The 20,933-nt window shown below is 40.0% G+C and overlaps 1 protein-coding gene across 5 annotated transcripts in view; it reads right to left on the bottom strand.

The window, feature by feature from the left end:
• The window catches only part of CCSER1 (coiled-coil serine rich protein 1), a 1,165,803-nt gene that overhangs the window by 463,822 nt on the left and 681,048 nt on the right, over positions 1-20,933 (bottom strand). The window lies entirely within an intron of this gene.

Genomic DNA, 20,933 nt, shown 5'->3' with positions numbered 1-20,933 from the left:
ACCCCCCAGCTTCGTGTCATCCGCGAACTTTATTAGCACATTCTTGCTTTTTGTGCCAAGGTCGGTAATAAAAAGGTTAAATAAGATTGGTCCCAGAACCAATCCTTGAGGAACTCCACTAGTAACCTCCTTCCAGCCTGACACTTCACCCTTCAGTATGGCACGTTGTAGTCTCCCCTTTAACCAGTTCCTTATCCACCTTTCAGTTCTCATATTGATCCCCATCTTTTCCAATTTGACTAATAATTCCGCATGTGGAACCGTGTCAAATGCCTTACTGAAAGCTAGGTAAATTAGGTCTACCGCATTTCCTTTGTCTAAATAGTCTGTCACCTTCTCAAAGAAGGAGATCAGGTAGGTTTGGCACGATCTACCTTTAGTAAAACCATGTTGTACTTTGTCCCAATTACCATTGACCTCAATGTCCTTAACTACTTTCTCCTTCAAAATTTTTTCCAAGACCTTACATACTACAGATGTCAAACTAACAGGCCTATAGTTACTCGGATCACTCTTTCTCCTTTTCTTAAAGATAGGAACTACGTTAGCAATTCTCCAGTCATACGGTACAACCCCTGAGTTTACTGATTCATTAAAAATTCTCGCTAACGGGCTTGCAATTTCATGCGCCAGTTCCTTTAATATTCTCGGATGAACATTGTCCGGGCCCTCCGATTTTGTCCCATTAAGCTGTTCAAGTATGGCTTCTACCTCAGATGTGGTAATATCCACCTCCATATCCTCATTCCCGTTTGTCATCCTTCCATTACCCCTAAGCTCTCCATTAGCCTTATTAAAGACTGAGGCAAAGTACTTATTTAGATATTGGGCCATGCCTAGGTTATCCTTTACCTCCTTTCCATCCTCAGTGTGTAGTGGTCCCACTTCTTCTTTCTTTGTTTTCTTCTTCTTTATATGGCTATAGAACCTTTTACTATTGGCTTTAATTCCCTTTGCAAGGTTCAACTCCACTTGGCTTTTAGCCTTTCTCACTTTATCCCTACATGTTCTGACCTCACTAAGATAGCTTTCCTTGCTAATCCCACCCTTCTTCCACTCCTTGTAGGCTTTCTGCTTTTTCTTAATCACCTCTCTGAGATGCTTGCTCATCCAGCTTGGTCTACAACTCCTGCCTATGGTTTTTTTCCCCTTTCTTGGGATGCAGGCTTCCGATAGTTTCTGCAGCTGTGACTTAAAGTAATTCCAGGCCTCTTCTGCATTTAGATCCACAAGTTGTTCAGTCCAATCCACTTCCCTAACTAATTTCCTTAATTCTTTAAAGTTAGCCCTTTTGAAATAAAAAACCCTAGTCCCAGATTTATTTTTGTTTATCCTTCCATCTAGTTTGAGCTGAATTAGCTATGATCACTCGAACCAAGGCTGTCCCCTACAACCACTTCTTCTATGAGGTCCTCACTGCTCACCAAAACCAAATCTAAAATGGCATCCCCTCTTGTTGGTTCTTCAACTACTTGGTGAAGGAATAGATCAGCTATCACATCCAGAAAAATCTGATCCCTACTATTCTTGCTAGCACTTGTACTCCAGTCTATATCTGGGAAGTTAAAGTCTCCCATGATCACACATTTCCCATTAGTGTTAACTTCCTTAAAAACATTAAAGAGGTCTCTATCCATATCCAAATCAGATCCCGGCGGTCTGTAGCACACCACAAGAACTATCTCAGGGAAGGCTCTAGTAGCTTTTTTTCCCAGTGTGATTTTTGCTCAGACAGACTCTGTCTTGTCCATTCCATCACTTATTTCTTTACAGTTAACCTCCTCATTGATGTACAATGCTACTCCACCACCTTTGCCTTTATTTCTGTCTTTCCTAAACAGCACATAGCCTTGTACTCCAGTCATGACTACTATTCCACCATATTTCTGTTATCTCTATAATATCCGGTTTCACTTCCTGCACCAGTAGCTCTAGTTCCTCCATTTTTTTCCCTAGTCTCCTCGCATTAGTGTACAGACATCTTAATTTTTGCCGTTTGGCTTCACTCACATTCTGTACCCTGTTAGGTACGGACATTCTACCACCAACATCACCTGTTAGTCTGTTATCTACACTACCCTTCCTCCTTATGCCAATTCTTCTGTCCACGGCTGTATCTCCTCTTACTTTGTTTACTTCCCTCTCAAGGTTAAATTCCGGCGTGGAGATCTCCCGAACATCTCCCAACCATCTCCCCCAAATTTCTAGTTTAAAGCTCTCTTAATCAGGTCGGCGAGCCTCCATCCTAGAAGTCTATTTCCCTCCTTGCTCAGGTGAAGTCCATCCCGAGAGAACAGTCTTGTGTCCGTAAATGCTTCCCAATGGCCGTACATCCCAAAGCCCTCCTTATAACACCACTGCCTGAGCCATCCGTTGATCGCCATAATCTTGTCACAGCTTTGTCACCCTTCTCTAGGAACTGGCAGAATCCCACTGAAGATCACCTGAGCCTTGATTTCCTTAAGCGTCTTCCCCAGTCTGGCATAGTCTCCCTTGATACATTCCAGAGAGTATCTAGCTGTTATCATTCGTTCCCACATGAAGGGCAATCAACGGATTCTTCCCTGCTCCTGCTAGTATCCTTTTCAGCCTCAGGTCCACATCCTGTATCTTAGCATCTGGCATACAGCACACCCTTCTGTTCTCCTGATCAGCTCTAGTCACAGGGTTGTCTATTCTTCTCAGTAAGGAGTCTCCAATCACGTAGACCTGCCTTTTCCTGGTGACAGTGTCCTTCTCCGGTCTATCTCAAGCACCCACTGGCTGCAAGTCCTCTCGATTCCTATTCCCCCTTGCAATCTTCCTGGGGCTCATATTTGGTGTTGCTTCCATTGACTCCTCCCCTCCTATTGCAGGACTATCAGCTCTTCTCTTTTTCCTTGCCCTCTCTCCTTCAGTGACCACCTGCTGTGCCCCTTCTTCATTTTCCAACTCTGCAAAACTGTTCCTGAGTTTATTTCTCTTTCACTGGCCCGTCTTTTCTTCTGCCTGGTTCTCTTAGTCACATGCTTCCACCATCCACTTTCCTCCCCCAGCAGTCTCTCCTCTGAATTCTTTGGTCCTGCTTCCATCTGCACATCTGAGCTTATCCCTTCAGCCCCCTTGTGTCTGTGCTCCATCGTCTGCTCAAACCCCCTTCTGAACTCAACCAAAGTTTGCACCTGCATCTCCAGTCCTCGGATCTTCTCTTCCATCAGCTCTATCAGGCAGCACTTCATGCAGACAAAGCTCTTTTCAGGCACCCCCTCCAGGATCATGTACATGCCGCAGCTTCCACATCCAGTCATCCTCATTGTGTCTTTTACTGCTGCTTCTGTATCAGTCATGGCCTTCCCACCTGCTGCCTGGTAGTCTACACGACACAAGCTCCCACAACTGAAGCCCACTCTTGCAGTCCTCACTCAAACTTGCCCTGAACCCAATGGCAGTTTAGCTCTAGCGAAAATTGTAGGACCAGTCATACATGTATACAGAAATTTGTATGTTAGGTATAATGTAAGAGGCCAGTTTCACCAAAGGTCTAATAAAATAGGAACTTCTGATTAAATTTAAAATTGCTTTTCCTAGGCACAAAAATGAACTGTGATGAAACAGAGAAACCAACACCACTAACCTGGCGTTTCCAGGAGGCTTGGGTGACCATAGCACAAGCCGAGGAGGAGGAGTGCAATCCGTAAATCAACTAGAGATCAGGGTCCCATTGTGCTAGGTACTGTGCAAACACGGAACAGGAAGGCACTCCCGGCAACAAAGTGCTCACAAACTAGGTTTATTAAAAGATGCAACAGGTGGATGAAGCAGCTAAATGTGAGGAGGGGAGCAGCGCAACAGTAAAATAAGCACATTAAACTTAGCAGGCAGCAGTCTCAGCTTGTCACTTGCCTAATCATTCTTCATAAATCTGGCAGTAATAAAGAGAAAACTATTTCCTCAAATGTTGGGGGGCGGGGAGAAACATTTAAAATGGCAGGGAGTGGAAATGTATGGACATTCGCTCTCCCAAATACCTCCCCAGACTTGGAGGATTGGGAGTACTAGGGATATTAAAAATGAGTGACACCTTCTAAAGATTACTTCAGTGGTCCCTAGGAGGTACGGTGGGATTTTCTGTCTAAGTCTGTGGGCTTAAGAATGAGTGTCATCTGTGATCTGACTTCACTACTTTCTTCTATCAGGCGCTACAAAAGGAGCACAAGCTTATGGTTTCAGAATTGCATTTTTTCATATAATTCCACACTACCATCAGTTACTTGAAAAATGAGCCTGAGTCAGAAATTTCAGATCTAAATCCAACCTCACTACAATTTGAGGGTGTAAGTTTCTCATTAGTAAGCAGAAATGAGTCTAAGGAAAAGGGAAAAACATCTGCAGAGAAAGTAATGTGTGCCAGACAAGGGTACAGGACATCTAACTCACATTACATATGATTAATTAAGCTTTTGAAAATATGATTACCGTGGCAAGATGTTCTGCTTCAGTAACCAAAAAGATTTAAGTCTAATGGGCAATATAAAGTGTAAAGCACTGAAGCCAATGAAAATGTTACGGTCCATGACTAATTTTTAACTATGCACAGTGATGTCAGGATTGAAAAGAAAATACAAGAAAAACAAATAATATGCCCATTGAGGGAGTTGAGCCTGTGTTATAAATATTTAACAACTGCACAATATCATCAAGGGGCAATATAGTGGACAGAAATTTCGGAAAGTTGCAAGAAACATCTGTGTTTTCTTAAGCACTTTAATCTACAAAACTTTCATCCTCACTGGGGTCCTCATGGCAGCTCTCAATCAACACTTCAACGTACAAAAGTGATCCCAATGCATAAAACCTGTTAAAGATGCAGAAGCTGTATCCATTTGATGCCAAAGACAGAAGGAAGTGTTCTAATGTCCTCCTTTATAAGAGCCCATTGAACAGCACTCAGGAGCTGGAGGGGGACTGCAAGGTCAGATTAGATGGTAGTTGTACCTTTACATGGTGAAGTGAAAAGCCTCTACAGTGCTGCTCAGACTTCTATATCTATATATTCTTAAAAGAATTCTAATCTGTTTGTTTTTTTGAGAGGAAGCCACTATGCTAGGATGCAGGAAACCTCAGTACTCAGTTCCTACCTCTACCACAGCCTTACTGTGTGACACTGTGCCCCATTCCTATCCTTTGTCTCTCTTATCTGTTTCATCTTTAAGCTCTCTGTCTCTTACTATGTGTTTGGCCCAGTGTCTAGCACAAAGGTTCCCACTTACAACAGGTACTACCATAATCCAGAATACAAATAATAAAAGAAAGATAATCCTGAGAGAAAGATAAGCTACAAATTTGCCAGTTGTACCGAAGAAGTCAACTCTTATTTCTGTCAGTTTTCAAAGGCGAGACCTTAAACCTCAACGGCTGGAAATCGGAAATCTCTGATTTTGGGATCATCTAATTGGGATTATATGAGTTTTGTTGAACCTGAATAAATCCTATATTCTTCCAGCCAGAATCCTAGCTTTGTTCAGCCCATGCCTAGTTTCTGTCATTTCCTTGCAACCTACACTGACTCAGCACTCCAAAATGCAAGTTCAGATCTGATGGATAAAGACCAGCTATGCAGAACATCAAAGGACTCACAAAACCACACGAATATGTGCAAATCATTTCAGACAATGCTGCTGCATATTTGATAATCACAAGAGATTTAAGAGTCTCTGCTCCTAAACATTTGTGGCATGTTATTAAGTTAATGGTAGCAAGAGGTCTCATTCATTTTAATTTGATGATAGGTTTCCATGGAAGCATACTATAAATATCACATTTACAAATGGCATGAAACCTGAAGAAGTCGGCTGATGTAAAAATACACTCAGTAAAAATAACTGTCTGCCATTAAACATTGAAGTCCCATATGTGGCCACCTAAGCTAATTCTCCTTGCAGGTGGGACAAGCACAGAATTCATTGTGGCAACAGTATATGCAATAGGATAGCACAATTCAGGCCATCTGGGAGCTTCACAGTGCAGTTTATGTAATAACAACAACAAAGGGGAAAGTGTTTGAGAAGAGTAGTGGGCAGCCCCTTATACTCCCACGGATACTATTGATATCTGAGAGTTTTCAGCTTAGAATGGAAGGAGTGAGGGATACAGCATAACAGATGGAAATATTTGCTATGAATTTAGATTCACAACAAATTCTCAGGTGATAACTGTAGTGAGCGCAGAATTCCAAGACAAAAACTTCCCTTCCTCGCATGGAATGAAAGTTGGGCTATTCATGTGTTCCACAAAACTGTTGAAAAGAGATGCAACACTGAAAAATTGTAAGAAAAGTTCAGTCTGGGTTAAATTCTGCCCATATAAAATCTTCTGAAATCTCTTAGGTTAAAAGACTCTCTGGGCAACCAATGTTTGGATGTTTATCAGAGTGAGTATGAAACAGAGCAAAGTTCCTTCTGGAAATATTAGGTCAGAAGGAAGAGATACTCCGTTTTAAACGGCTAGATAGCTGCTGGCAGCCAGGCATCAGCCTCTTCTTTAGAGCATAGGGAGAAGCAGGAAACAGACTTCTGCTCCTCCTTTGCTTTGACTCAGTAGATGCAGACCATGTTTCCGCTACTGGTCATACCCTTGGCCTACAAAGATCTGCCACAGAATCGTATCCTATGGTGCACAAAGGGCCACCTTCACTTATACACAGGGCCTTGGCTCTAGTCTCCAGCACAACCATCATACAGCTTTTTAGCTAGTTTTCTGACTTCTACAGTCCCGAGGTACCACAGAATTTAGCTCTGACAGAGCAGCTTGTCAAGATTTTATATACTGTTTAGTACAGAGAAAACATTTACAACTACAGAGTGGGGGTTGGGGGATAAAAAGAAAAATAACTTGGGAGCTGAAAGACAGAAATTTGGTCGGAATGTTGTATATAAACAGAGATGGCAAACAGGCTTGGTTAAAATAGGAACCTAAGCTAACCTTTGGCCAGCTCTTGAACTAAACCGCTCAATCTTCTGAGATTTGCTCATTGCTCATTATATAATTAATGAAAGTATAGAGGCAGCAAGGGTTAAAATACATATTTTAAACAGTCTTCTATGCCTAATTTTGTTTTCCTTTATAAAAGCACTGGCAAATTTTCTGTCTCCTTAAGGTCCCTTTTTCTCTCTTATGTTTATAAAGGATTCAAATTGATATTTTCCTCACTATATTTTCATGTCTCTGCATCTCGTAGTTCTCCAAAGGCAAGTAAGTTGTGTAATCTCCTGGGTTTCATTCCTGTGCATAAAATGAAGAAACCAGGGTAAACAAAAATTAAAAACAAACAAATGAAACAAAACAAAAACAAAAAAACAGAGCCTTCATGCAAGTGACAGTCTTGTGAGCTGACGGTGTTCTGGACAACAGCATATCTAATTGCCAGTTCCTTTCCCCCTTGTATTTATTCTATATATTTTTCTTGTTATTTGACCATGGTAAAATCTATGCTACATATCCTGATGCTATTGCTGCTGTTCCTTTCATTTCTCCCATTTCTTAAGATTTTTCCCCACACAAATTTTACTATAAAAATTACTCTCTCATCAAGGATAACATTCTTCTGCTTTTTTGTGTATCTTATAACAGCAGATTTCAAAGTTTAATATGTCCTGTACTAGCACAGTCTCCTTGGATAATAAATTCCCAGCAGTGTAAGGTCTGATCCCAAATCCACTGAAGTTAATGGGAGTCTTTGTACTATCTAATAATGGGCTTTGGAGCAGACCTTTAAGTGATTTCTCTAACATTCTGTTCAAACAAAGATTTAGTTGTTCTTACTCCTCTTTGATGCTCCCACTGATCTAAATGGGACCCTTAATATGTACTTCTGAGGGCAGAAGATGACCAAGAAACCGTGGAGGGGGAAGTGCAACTGTACCCTTACCAAAGCTGCATATACTTTGCATTTAAAAAACAGCCAACCTCCAGAAACTCAATGTTCTATACTAATAATTTCTAGCAAATTGCTTCAGAGTGTGGATCCCTTGGTTCACATATTCCCCTTTATGTCATGTCTGTTTTTATGTTTGTAAAGACTGCTTTCCACAGACTGTTTCTTAATCCACTTTGATAATATGTTTCTATATTCATTGACTGGGAAGAATTTCAGATCTTGAAGTTTCGAAGTTCTACCCCGCAGAGGCACTGTGCTCCTAATTTTTCTGAGTATAGTGTATGCCTGAAATCTGTCAGGTTGACACCTCCAGGTGCCAACATATCACATCATGTTTTGGCCCAAAGACCCATGCTACATGGCTACATATTTGCATGTATTTTGAAGATTTCTTTTGCAAAACTGAGCCATTAGTATGACTTTCAGTATTTTGCTGGTCATCGGCACATCTGACAGTAGAATAATTCATTTCAGTTTCAGAACAAGTGATATAAGTAGAAAACTCCATATGGCCCTTCTGCGTGTTTCAACACTATTGTGTATCATTCAGTGGCTCCAAAATTATCTATTTAGGCATTTTCACTGCTGTGCTTATTTCTGAACATCTTTAAAAATTCCTGAAACATATATTTGGTATAGCTATCGTGTAAAGCCTTGATTTACTAAGGTACTTCCGCACTACACTGGTAAAAACACTACACAAAACATTTTAACCTATTAGCTCCCATTACAGGAGGAGACACCAGTAATACCAACAGTTAAGATTGAGCAACATGTTCTGCTATAAGACCCGCTTTCACTTATTTATAAACCTCTGCTGAGCTTCAACTGTTCAGGCTGCAATTTTCTATCACCAGTATATGTCCCCAGGCTATTTTTTTATTAATTTATTTTAAACAATTCAGCAAAAGTGGTTCTGCAACTGTTTCGCTAAGATCTTGTAATCCCTTGGTTTGGAGCAATAACTTGAAATTAAGCCTGGACGTTGCCCATGTGTCAGGGATGAGAAAATCTGTCCAATTTTGGCCAAGTTATAAACCTTCAGAAAAAAAATCGTATTTCACATTTGTTCAATAGAGACTTGCTAGAATCTGTTAGTTACATTTTCTAAAGGTTCTTATCTGTACTGGGTTTGCTCTAGCCTATGGTTGCAGGGGCTGAGCAGGAGCAGGGAGACTCTCTCTCTTTCCCAGGAGAATGAAGACATGCCTGATTGGAATACAGAGGGGTAATTAATTGCTGGCGAGGAGAGCAGAGATATGTAAGGATACATGCCAGGGCCAGGTAGGGTGAACAGTGGCAGAAAGGTCTGTACCCACTAGAGAACAGGACCTGAAATAGAACTCAGGATCCTGAGTCTCAACATTCCTCTGCTGTCAGTGAAACCCGGGAGCAAAATATCTCCCCTATCCCTTTCTTATGTCAGTAGCTGGCCATTATCCTTTATCAGTTATTCCATTAGTTCAAATGGCAGAAGTCTGTGCTGCAGGTCTAATATTTCCTGTGCTAATGATGACATGTGGATGGTTCAAGATGGTACCACATGATGGAATTGTATTTACTTTTTTAAAATAAACCTAGGAACTCTCATAAAACAAACACCATTCATTAAAGTGAAGTTCAGCGCTTGACTTCAATCTCAACAGGAAATGCTTGAATTAAGGTTTGATACAATCTTTAATTACATGATAACATGCTAGTCTTATTACAGGGATCCTGTCTTATCACAGGATGGACGTGCTCTGGGGATAAACAGAGTGGTACAGTGAAGAAGGCTGTTATCTGTAGGATCAGTGCCTGATTTTTTGCATAAATTGCAAATTGTTTACAGAATGAAGCAGGGGACTGCAGGGAAGGAGGATGGTTACATGGTTAAGGAAGGCAGAGTGATAGCATGTGATCATGTAACTAGAGAACATTGTAATACATATGCACAAAGGGGCCAAATTAAGACATTAATTCTGGAATTGACTAAATTCTGAATGTTTGACTTTGCAACCTTAAACTTTCTTTCCAAGTAGTGTTTTTTATATATAATTTTATTTCTAGTGATTTAGTCATAGAAAATATAATATGATTTTACCACCAGGTGCTTATCCTTTATATTATTCACTTTTGGGGGGATTTAGTTATCAGTGCAGTGTCACAGCTGTGGTTTTCTTAAAAAAAGTTCCAGTTTTATTGGAAACATATTGGCTAAAGAGCTGAATGAAATGATTGATGTTCTCACTTTCGATATTTTCCTGTAGAAGAGATTTTATTTATTTATTTTTTTAAACACAGATCGTTCCCTCGCCATTACTTTTTGAACTATTTCTTCCTCTCAGGTCTTTATTTTAAAGCAATGTTGGAAAATTGGAGTGCATGTATTCTGTTAGTGGACTCATCTATACTTTCACTGATTGGAGCATCTTGATACCATAGAAGGATAATGGAATTCTATTGGGTAACAATCATACTTCGGTTGCTGCCTTTTAGAATACTCTTCTTCTGAACCATTTGCTTGTTTTTGTTTTGTTCTTTAAACAAGACAACTGGTCTTGAATCTGTTTTTTCCTATGGTTAGTACAGATAATTGGCTGATGCATGTGAGTGGACAGATCTAACCTTAGCCTTAGCGGCAGGTTGAAAATCAAGGTTATGACTAATTCACTGTTTATATAACTGAAATTACTGTTCTTTCTTCCACACTTAGTGTCACTACCCAAGTTATACTTTTTGATCAAGCTGTTCGACAGAATTTCTCCACTTCTGCCTTTAGATTCTCATTGCCACATTTTTCACTTCTGTATTCAGATTTCATTTAATTAACAGCCAATATACTGCTAGAGTTTTAGGCTAAGATTTAGGGGGAAAAATACTGATGCCTGAAGGTGAGCTCCTAAGTCCATATTCGGGCAGCTATATAAGCAGCCTGATTTTCAAAAATGCTGTAGATTTATTGGCTCAAATTAACTTCTGAGGGGGACAGCTGAATGCACCATTTTTAAAGTGCCTAGACGTGGACCTAGCAGCCTAACTCTAACCTCAATTTCCAGTAGTATGGCTGTATTATAAATCACAGCAGAACAAAGTCCTCTTCTTCCTCCTCTTCACCACTACTTTGAGTTTTGGGGAAGTTCAGATTTGAATTCAAGCTTCAAGGTTTGGCCTGTCTTTGAGTGGGCCAAGCTGGAACTGACTCAGAACTGGAGATTGGGAGAACAAGGCACATGTGGTTGTCTGCCATACAGAGATTCCCCAGATCCCAGGGCTGGCTGGCAGTACCTAACCTAAATTAGGAAGGCTGGGGGAGGGAAGGGGCTAAGGATCCTTCAGCTTATATTCTGCCACCTATGGCCTCAAAGGGAATGGCCTAATGTCCAGTGATAGCCAGCATGTAGGGACATCCTGACCTCACTTACTTTCCCCACAAGAACAGTACCTTTGCTGGGAGTCAGGACCAGTCTATGTACCTGGAGATTCCCCTTACTCAAAACAGGCTTGAATTGGAGCTTCCTCAAAAGTCTGGAGTTGTTTGGAGGGGTATCAAAAGTGCAGTTAATGCTGAACAAGCAAAGCTACACTTGATGTTAAAATAAAGACATTCATAGGAAAGTTCTAAATTATTAAAGAATTTTTTATTAAGAAAATGTTTGCACAGTCAACTATTACCTTTAATGCAAAAGAAAACACAAATGAGTTGAGTAGTCTTCTTTCTAGAGCACTAGATCAAAAACAAATTGCTACATTCAGGGTACAAAGTACAGTCACCGTTTTACTTGAGATCTCAAATATCCATGAGTAACAACTACTGCGATTACATGCTCAGGTCTGCCACAAAAAAATAAGTCAAAACCTGAGAAATTTACAAAAAAAATATGCATTTAGAAATAAATGTAAACCCAAAAAAGTTAACTGGTGGAAAACGAAGGATGTAGGGGAAGTATTATGATACATACATCAGCAAGAAATTATAACAACTGCTTCGGGGAAAAAATGCATTGTAGCAAACAGAGTTTTTAAATATTTAGAGAGAAATATTACATATCTGTAGTTTTTAGCTTACAGATTGAAATGATTTAACTAATTGCATAAGATAGTGGCTTAACTTTTATTAGTTACTGTAGAACAACTTTCAGTGGAAGTTGGAAAAGCTGCTGAGTGAAAGAGTGTTCTTTATGTTGCATAAATACCATAGTTCATTAGTCCAGTTTATGAAAACAAAGTCTGCATTGTATGAACCAACTGCATGTAGGTCAGGGATGGGCAAACTACGGCCGGCGAGCTGTTTTAAGCTGACCCGCGAGCTGCACCAGAGGCTCAGCCCCACTCTGGCACACCGGCCGGGGCGCAGGATTGGGGCTGCACCACAAGGCTCCTGGAAGCCACGGTATGGCCCCACTCTGGTTCCTACTCGCTCCAATGGGAGCTGCAGGGGTGGTGCCGGCGGATGGGGCAGCGAGCAGAGCCGCCTAGCTGCTCCTCCATGTAGGAGCCGGAGAGGGGACATGCCACTGCTTCTGGGAGCTGCTTAAGGTAAGCGCCACTCAGAGCCTGCATCCCCTGAGCCTCTCCCCATGTCCCAAACCCCCTGCCCCAGTCCTGATTCCCCCCCACACTCTCCAAACCCCTTGGTCCCAACCCAGAGCACCCTCCTGCATCCCAAATCTCTCATCCCCAGCCCCACTCCAGAACCCATACCCCCAGCCAGAACCTGCACCCCTTCTCACACCCCTGCCCCAACCCTGATCCTCTTCCCACATTCAGAACCTCTCGTCCCAGCCCAGAGCACCCTCCTACACCCCAAACCTCCTCACTCCCAGCCCCACTCCAGAATCCATACCCCCTCCCACACCCCAGCATCAATTTTTGAGCACTCATGACCCGCCATACAATTTCTATTCCCCAATGTGGCCCTTGGGCCAAAAAGTCTGACCACTCCAGAAGCAGGTATAAGCCAATTAAAAAGGGAATTTCTTTTGATGTTCACAGCATTAACAACTGAATGTGGGCCAGATTTTGATCTCAGTTACCAAGGTGCACTTGAGAAAAATTCCATTGTAATCAGTGAAATTACTATAGATTTTCACAAATGTAAGAGAGAACAAGTCTGCTCCTGAATTTTTCCCTTTCAATAAAACAATTACCTCTGACAGAAAGACAGAAACTAATATTCATCAAGTTAAAGGTGTTTAATCTCTTTTGGTAACATTACAAAAAAGCCTAAAAATTTACTGTTCAGTTAATTTAAAGCCAGACCCACCAATGACAAGGTAGGGGAAAAAAATATCTAGTGAATTTCTCTGGTTTTGGAATTTATAGTATGACTTGCTTAAAAAATAATAATGTTATTATCTGATAATTAGAGACATGCACAAGTGCCAGAGTTTGAACACGCCAACATTTGGATCTGGGATTTTGGTTCAGATCACCACTACTTTTCGTATATGTGAATCCTGCCCAAAACAGAATTCAGAGAACAAGGTTTGGGCCTGATAGTGCAAACCTTATGTATGTGAGTGATCCCAATGAAATCAACATTTCATAATCTAGTATGTCAATAAAACTATTCATGTACCTGCTCATACTAGCACAAACACGAGTTGCATTATCAGGCCTATAATATTTCTTAAGATATTTTCAAATATTTTCTCAAAGCCACATCCTGCAAACCCTGCATAGGCAGAATTACCACAGGAATCTATAAGGAATGCTTTCCAACTTAACATGAAAATAAACAAAAATCTGTCTACTCCTGAGACTAACAACTGCGTTATACCAACATGAAAATGGAGTAACATATTAATGATATAGGTTGTGGTAGCTCTTGTGAATGAATCACAAGGGATTCGATGCAACATATCTTCTTTAAACTGCTATTATTGATGACAACTTTCTTTAGAAATTAAGAAAAAAAGTCAAAGACTTATATCCCACCAAAAAAGGAAATAGGTCTGGGAAACATATCCAAGCATTATCACTGTACCAGAAACAATGGATCATAAAACATTGGCGAAGCATGCTCAATAGAAGTCGACAGAGTCCTGTGGCACCTTATAGACTAACAGAAGTATTGGAGCATTAGCTTTCGTGGGTGAATACCCACTTCGTCAGACGCATGTAGTGGAAATTTCCAGAGGCGGGTATAAATACGCAGGCAAGAATCAGTCTAGAGATAACGAGGTTAGTTCAATCAGGGAGGATGAGGCCCTCTTCTAGCAGTTGAGGTGTAAACACCAAGGGAGGAGAAACTGCGTTTGTAGTTGGCAAGCCATTCACAGTCTTTGTTTAATCCTGAGCTGATGGTGTCAAATTTGCAAATGAACTGAAATTCAGCAGTCTCTTTGGAGTCTGGTCCTGAAGTTTTTTTGCTGCAGGATGGCTACCTTTAAAACTGCTATTGTGTGTCCAGGGAGACTGAAGTGTTCTCCTGCAGGTTTTTGAATATTGCCATTCCTAACATCTGACTTGACTAAATAGAAGTCTACAGTCAAGACTTAGAAGCAGGTAGCTGCTCCAGTCTGTTAACATATTGACTATTCATCTCTGAACACATGGATCTTAATCCTAATTTAATGGATAAATGGAAAGGAGTGTGACCAGTCTCAGCCCCCCAGCTGTTTGCATCTCTAAAATATCAGCATAAATAGTTATTAACTGGTTCAGTCAAGCCCATTAGTGGCAGGGGTTATAATGATAGGTGGGTAAATGGGAAGGACACATGAATATCAGCAAGTTAGAGAATTTATTCTCACACTAAGTATAACATGATATACATTAGAGTCACAATCTCTGAGCTAAATGCCCGTTTATATCACTTCCATACTCTGGAGAGTACGGTTTCCTACTTTATGCTTCAACTTTGGGAAGAAGGTTTTTTTAATAGGAGAAAATGGAAAGCAGGAGCTGGTGCAAAAGTAACCAAACTACCTCAACACCAGCAAAAGGGATGAAAATATAAAATGCTTGAAATAAATAACTGGAAAAGGAATCCACACAAAGGAGATGTATTTGCTGATGGCTTAATAGTTCAATACTTACAGATACTTGGGAAAGAGCAACAAATGATAATTGCTTCAGGGCAATTAGCAATAGGCACTCAAATAGGCATGTCTGTGTTGCAGAGTAGCTGGACAAACTGGACTATCCCACTTACCCAAACACCAGGAACTACAAATGCAAGGTATCCTGCATTTAGAAAAAATTAACGCAGTGGGGGATGGGTGGCTTAGGGCTTTGAGGTTTTACACAGCAACTAGGGGACAATCTTGTATGACTAACTATTGGTTAGCCAAAGGTCTGAACTCATAGCTATTTACTTAGCTCTGAGACTAGTACTACATCTGTGCAAGCTTTATTGCTGCTTTTTTTCATTTTTGTTGCAAGTCATAGCAGATATCATTTTGATTAGGTAAATAAATTAAAAGATATTAAGAAAAGACTGCAAGAATATTCTGACACTGCATTCTGACATTTTACTCATTTTTCTTTAAACAGAAAGGTAACCTCCTCAAGACTCCAAACATTTCCTGAATCCTCTAAAGACAGGACAACATTATAGGTGAAAGATAGATCATAGCACAAACATTTATAACTACCTAAGGTCAAGGAACTACAAATACTAGGCCATGATTTCAACTATGCACAAAAAATATGTACTTAGTGTGCATACAGGACCGGTGCTAAGGGTTTGAGCGCCCTAGGTGGACGGCAATTTCGCCGCCCTGCGCGCTGGTCCCGCAGCTCTGGTGGAGCTGCCACAGTCATGCCTGCGGGCAGTCCACCGGAGCTGCGCGAGCAGCCGACCGTCTGCAAGCATGACTGCGGCAGCTCCACTGGAGCTGCGGACCAGCGGACCCTCCGCAGGCACCACTGCAGCAGCTCCACCGCCGCCTTCTGCCCCCTCCAGCAAAACAGCGCCCACCATTTATTCTGGCGCCCTAGGCGATTGCTTAGGCTGCCTAAATGGTAGCGCCGGCCCTGTGTGCATACAAATCATTGCAGTTACATGTGCAAATTACATGCAAATTACATGCACATGTGCAAATGTGCACAGTTAAATGGAAATTGTGCATGCACATAATTACTGCACTAAATGCTGAGAACTGTTTGAAATTGTTCTTTAGTTGCCTGCATTTCCTTTCTAGTTTGGCAAATGTACATTTTATTATCACTTAAAGTTTATTCTGGTTGCATGGTATTATAAAGGTAGCTGTTTTGGGTCACTGGATACCTTGAAGTTACTTTAAAACATGATCTTTTGTAAAGGATCACTCTTAACTCATAAAACCATTATAAATTCTCTTCACTAAAGATATTCTGAATTCAGGAAGAACTGGAGCTAGGGACTTTTCTTGTTTATTAATGGGGAAAAATATTTCTAGGCATAGGGTGAGGTACAGAGGGATCTTGTTGACTGCTTGCAACACCGTTCTATGCAGATTTAAAGAATGTAATGTCGTCTGCTGGTCCTGTTTACAATCAGAAATAAAACAAACAAGTCTAAAATGATCCAAAAGGTTTTTCCTTCCTTCTCAATATCCATTCCACTTTCTAAGAGTCGCACAAGTTTCAATTCTGCCACCTGAATAAACAGTGTGACTTTCTTATAAATGAAACTGTTTCAACATTCTTTCCTGATCCATTTCAGCATTCTTTCCTGATCTGTCCTAGTCTGTCAGGTTATGTTCCATTAAACTGAATCCCATATAATGCATTTAATATATCCAAACAAAGAAAATTTGCAAATCAGTAGGCATCATACACATTGACCTTCGTTCTTCCCTTGAATTTGCAGTATAGTTCATTTTAGTCAGGCTGTTGAAACATTTGTGTTATAATGCATCAAATTAAAGCAACCAGCTGTGATGTTTAATCTAAGCTAAAAGTTTATGATCTACTACTACATAATACCTTGGGGAATAACTGATATAGCACTACAGAGCCGTAAAAAAATATTTAACAGAATGGTTAGAAAACTGCACCGTATTTTATTGGAATCCCATTCAGTTATTTGGGCTTGTAAAAAAACTCACTTATCGGAAAATGTATATCACAGAGAAGAAATGAATATCCCTCTCCACCATCCTGTAATATGGAGGTTTGCAACCTTGTGGTCTCATGTGGTATTAGATTAGTTATGTTTTATCCTTCATTGTTTACAATGGAAATCTTCCATTTGTAGACAATCCAGAATTTGAAAAAGTTGTTCACCAATTTGTTCCCGCAACACCTTATTTTACCATTTTTTTTCTTTAAATAGGCATGTTGGGTTTTTGTTTTTTTAATAACTACTCAAATCTTTTTTTTTCCTTTGTTCACTGTGGATAAAGTACTGTTAACAGAAAAGCTGCCCAACCCCATCAGTAATGCTTAAATGGGTCTTCCTAATGAGTATGTGTGCATGATACTGTCAACTTACATGAAAGAAAAGAAACTATAGAATCACCTAAGAGATCATGCCAGGAACAGTGAAAATAGGACTATCAAAAGCACAAAACCTGGAAACTAAAGTTAGCAAAGAGTAGCAATGTCAGATTAGAAGCCTGAAAATGAAATATTCTAGGGTGGAGTCAGGTAAATACTGAATCAAAGGAGATAACATGCATATTAATAAGCCCTAAGTTCATTAATAGCTAGGTTTAGTTATTATTTCAAAATTTAAATAACTGGTTCCAGTATGTGTTTGTAGACAGAGATACATGCAGCAAATACACCAAAATCTGATATACAGCAATTGTATCATCTCTTATTATCCATGCAAGTACTTATACATGGAAAATTGAAGGATGGAGCACACCATACCCATGTCATTGGCACTGAAGGCAAAAAGAATAAAAAACTGCTCAGCTCCTTGGCTGTAGAAAAAAATGGAGAAATCCCACACAAAAGAACAAGCACCCAAAACAAAACAAACAAAAACAAAAAAGACACCATCCCAAGCATACTAAAAGGTGAAGTTGTGCTAGCCTGAAATTTTTGTTAACTGCCTGTGTCACAGGCCAGAAGATAATACTTCAATTATGAGCCACAATGGACATACCTCCTCCCTGGTATATTCAGAAACCCACCCTTTCTCTCCCATCAGTACAGGGCCTGGATGTAGGTGGATGATAGCATTGCAGAAGATCTTGAATTTAAAATAAAAATAAAAAGAGTAAACATTTTCTCCAGTTAGCTTTACAAGGTAGTTGCAGTTTCCTTTGAGTGCAGAAATAGGAAATTCCCATAACACGGCATAAGCGAAGTACACATAGTAACATGGTATTAAGGACTGTGAAAGAAGTGAGAAACACTCCAATTTTAACATTCAATAACAAAAACAATGAAAAGGTAGATTAATCAAATTAGATGTCAATCACACTTTTCTGTTAGATTGTTCTAATCACCACCTTGCTTCTCCCCTACTGACACCTGTCAATCCAGCACAATTACAGCAGCCAGTTCTGTCACAAACTTTTGGAGCTCAGAGTGATGCTATCTGAAAACTGGTTACCACTCTAATGTCTTTAGATAGTAATCATTAAATTCTATTCATGGAAGAGTGTGAGGGAAGCAAGCAAGCAAGCAATCCAACACTGTGATTTTAAAGGTACATTATGCCATGACAAACCAGGGCTGGAAAAATCTGCTGTACACCTTCTGAAAGCAGGGAATACCACATTTTAAAGAGAGTACTTGTATAACATTGAGTTTCTATTATCCATCATATCTTAAAACAGCCACTGATTCCTCAGGGCATTAAAACAAAACAAAACAAAACACAAAACAAACAAAAACACACAATTATCAGACAGAAGGAGTTAACTGCAGACGCTTGACCCCGGTCTGATCTGCTGGAAAAATTACAGTGAGGTGCTGAGGGTCTGTAAGCCTAAACCCACAGTTTGAAAGGAGAGAGATGTGATTCTCCATCCCTAGAGGGGGGGGGGGGTCTGAAAAGCCTAAAAGCTTAAGTGGGTGCCCTCAAGGAAGACAAGGAGTGGGTGTCAAAGGTGCCATTAATCCTGGAACTGTGACATTCCATGTATGGCTCTTCCAGAGAAATATGTCCTTTTCTGTAGTGTGTGTGTCTGCAGAAGGCAAAGGTATGGGTTATGGTCCTTTAAGTTTATATCTCCTGAGATGTAGAACTCACTCAGTTACCAGTAAAAATAAAAACGTTACCCTAGCAGTTTAACTCAGTGAAAGAAAAGTGCTTAGTGTTTGTGTGAAGCTGCCAGAAGGAAGTTAACCTTCTTCTAATGCATTTTATAGCAACGTCTTTATTAAAATATTACACATATAGCATCTATCAGAGAAGCATTACATTCCACATAGAAGTCTATAGAAGCTATGTTGAATAACAATTTCCCTCCATGCAGCACTTTTGTAACAAAGCAATCCAATTTCTTTTTCGTTTCTCTGTTTGTTTGTTTTTAATTTCCCAAAAGTGGAATGATTTTATAATTTTAAAATGTTCTTTTCAAGTGCAGTTTTAGTAGATGGAAATTAAATTCATTTTTAAAAAAGCGTTCAGATTTCTGGCTGGGAAGATCATATTAAAAAAGATCTGTTTTCTTATCTTGTTGGAGTTGGTATTAATGTCTTTGTAGGGATATTAAAGAAGGTACTAACAGTGATTCCCCCAAGTGACAGTGACCCCACAGTTTCACCAAGTACAAAAATCTTTTAGTTCTTCCATTAAAACTTGTAAGCTCCTGTCTGCAGAAAACATTTAATTGTATCTGTCCTGTGAAAGATACTCTTATTACTATATAAAACTTACAAACAAGTTAATTGACTTTGTTCTTGAAGTAAACACTATGCTAGCCTTAAGCTGTAATTGATACAATGTAAACAAACAGACCCCCACCCTCCATGATTACAGGGCCGGGAGTCTCATATGAATTAACATACACACTGAGAGTGGTGGAGACAGTAAATTAAAATATGGTTAAGATATGGAATATATGTTGATGAATGCTTGATATACATGAATGGTTAGGGAGGTGCCAGCCTAGAAAGGGAGTATCCATCGGCCGAAGAATGTGTCAAATGGACTACCAGACAACCCCCGGAGGGTAAACTGGGATCCACCCCATCACCTGGAAGGATGACAAACACAAACGTTGGATAGTGTGAAGCCACCAGGAATGTGCCACTTTAGACAATGTGGAGCCACCAGGAATGTGCCATCTGCTGATTGAGTCAGCAACAGCAGGACGAAACAGCTCCCATAGGATAACATAGGAATTAATTCCTATAAGAATGAACTCCAAAGACTGAGGACTTTGAGTCTCTGGTTCTGCTGCCAGCCTCCAGGAGCATCAGGTGCATATGACACAGACTCGGCTCCATCCTCATGACCAAGATACCTGGCCAGTAACTTGACATGAACAACTTCTAGGCTGGTAACTATACAGAACTTGAATGAATGATTGTGTGAATAAAGTGTGTGTGTGTGTGTAAGGAATAAGTACTAATAGGAATCAGTCAAACAACGTTGTTTACTTTTATCTTTTGCTTTATTATTATATTTACAATAAATGTGGCATCTTTGCCTTATCCCTCTTAATAAGATCCTGCTGGTTTTTATTATATTGGTATAACATCTAAGATCACAGGTTTTATTTTTCCTGCAAGTAAAATGCATCTGTTCTTGCGTGAAAAGACAGGGGTGCTTCAGGGAAATGTAAATCACTGGCAGTGTCAAAATCTCTAATAAAATTATATAAATATCAGCCAGATTTCGGGTAAACACAGAAAAAATAGCTCAACGTTCTCTCATAGTGGTTTATCTATTAAACTCAGTATATAAAATTAGTTTGCCATTAAACGTATTATCTTCTAACACCCTATAAAACACTTTACCACTGCATAGGGAGAAAATGCAACAGTAGTTACAGACTGCATTGTTTTAGGTATTTTTCCCTAGAAAAATCTTGACAAAATAATTATCTTGATGTCAAATAGGTCAACAGGTCCTTTATAGCATGAGGACTATGGCTTATCATCCTGGAACCCTGAAATTACCCTCATCCTGCAGGATGAGTTC

Source organism: Gopherus flavomarginatus, chromosome 3, assembly GCF_025201925.1.
Source record: "Gopherus flavomarginatus isolate rGopFla2 chromosome 3, rGopFla2.mat.asm, whole genome shotgun sequence".
In the NCBI taxonomy this organism is placed as follows: Eukaryota; Metazoa; Chordata; order Testudines; family Testudinidae; genus Gopherus; species Gopherus flavomarginatus.
Note: the sequence above shows the minus strand (reverse complement) of the source record. Positions and strands in the feature narration are given on the sequence as shown.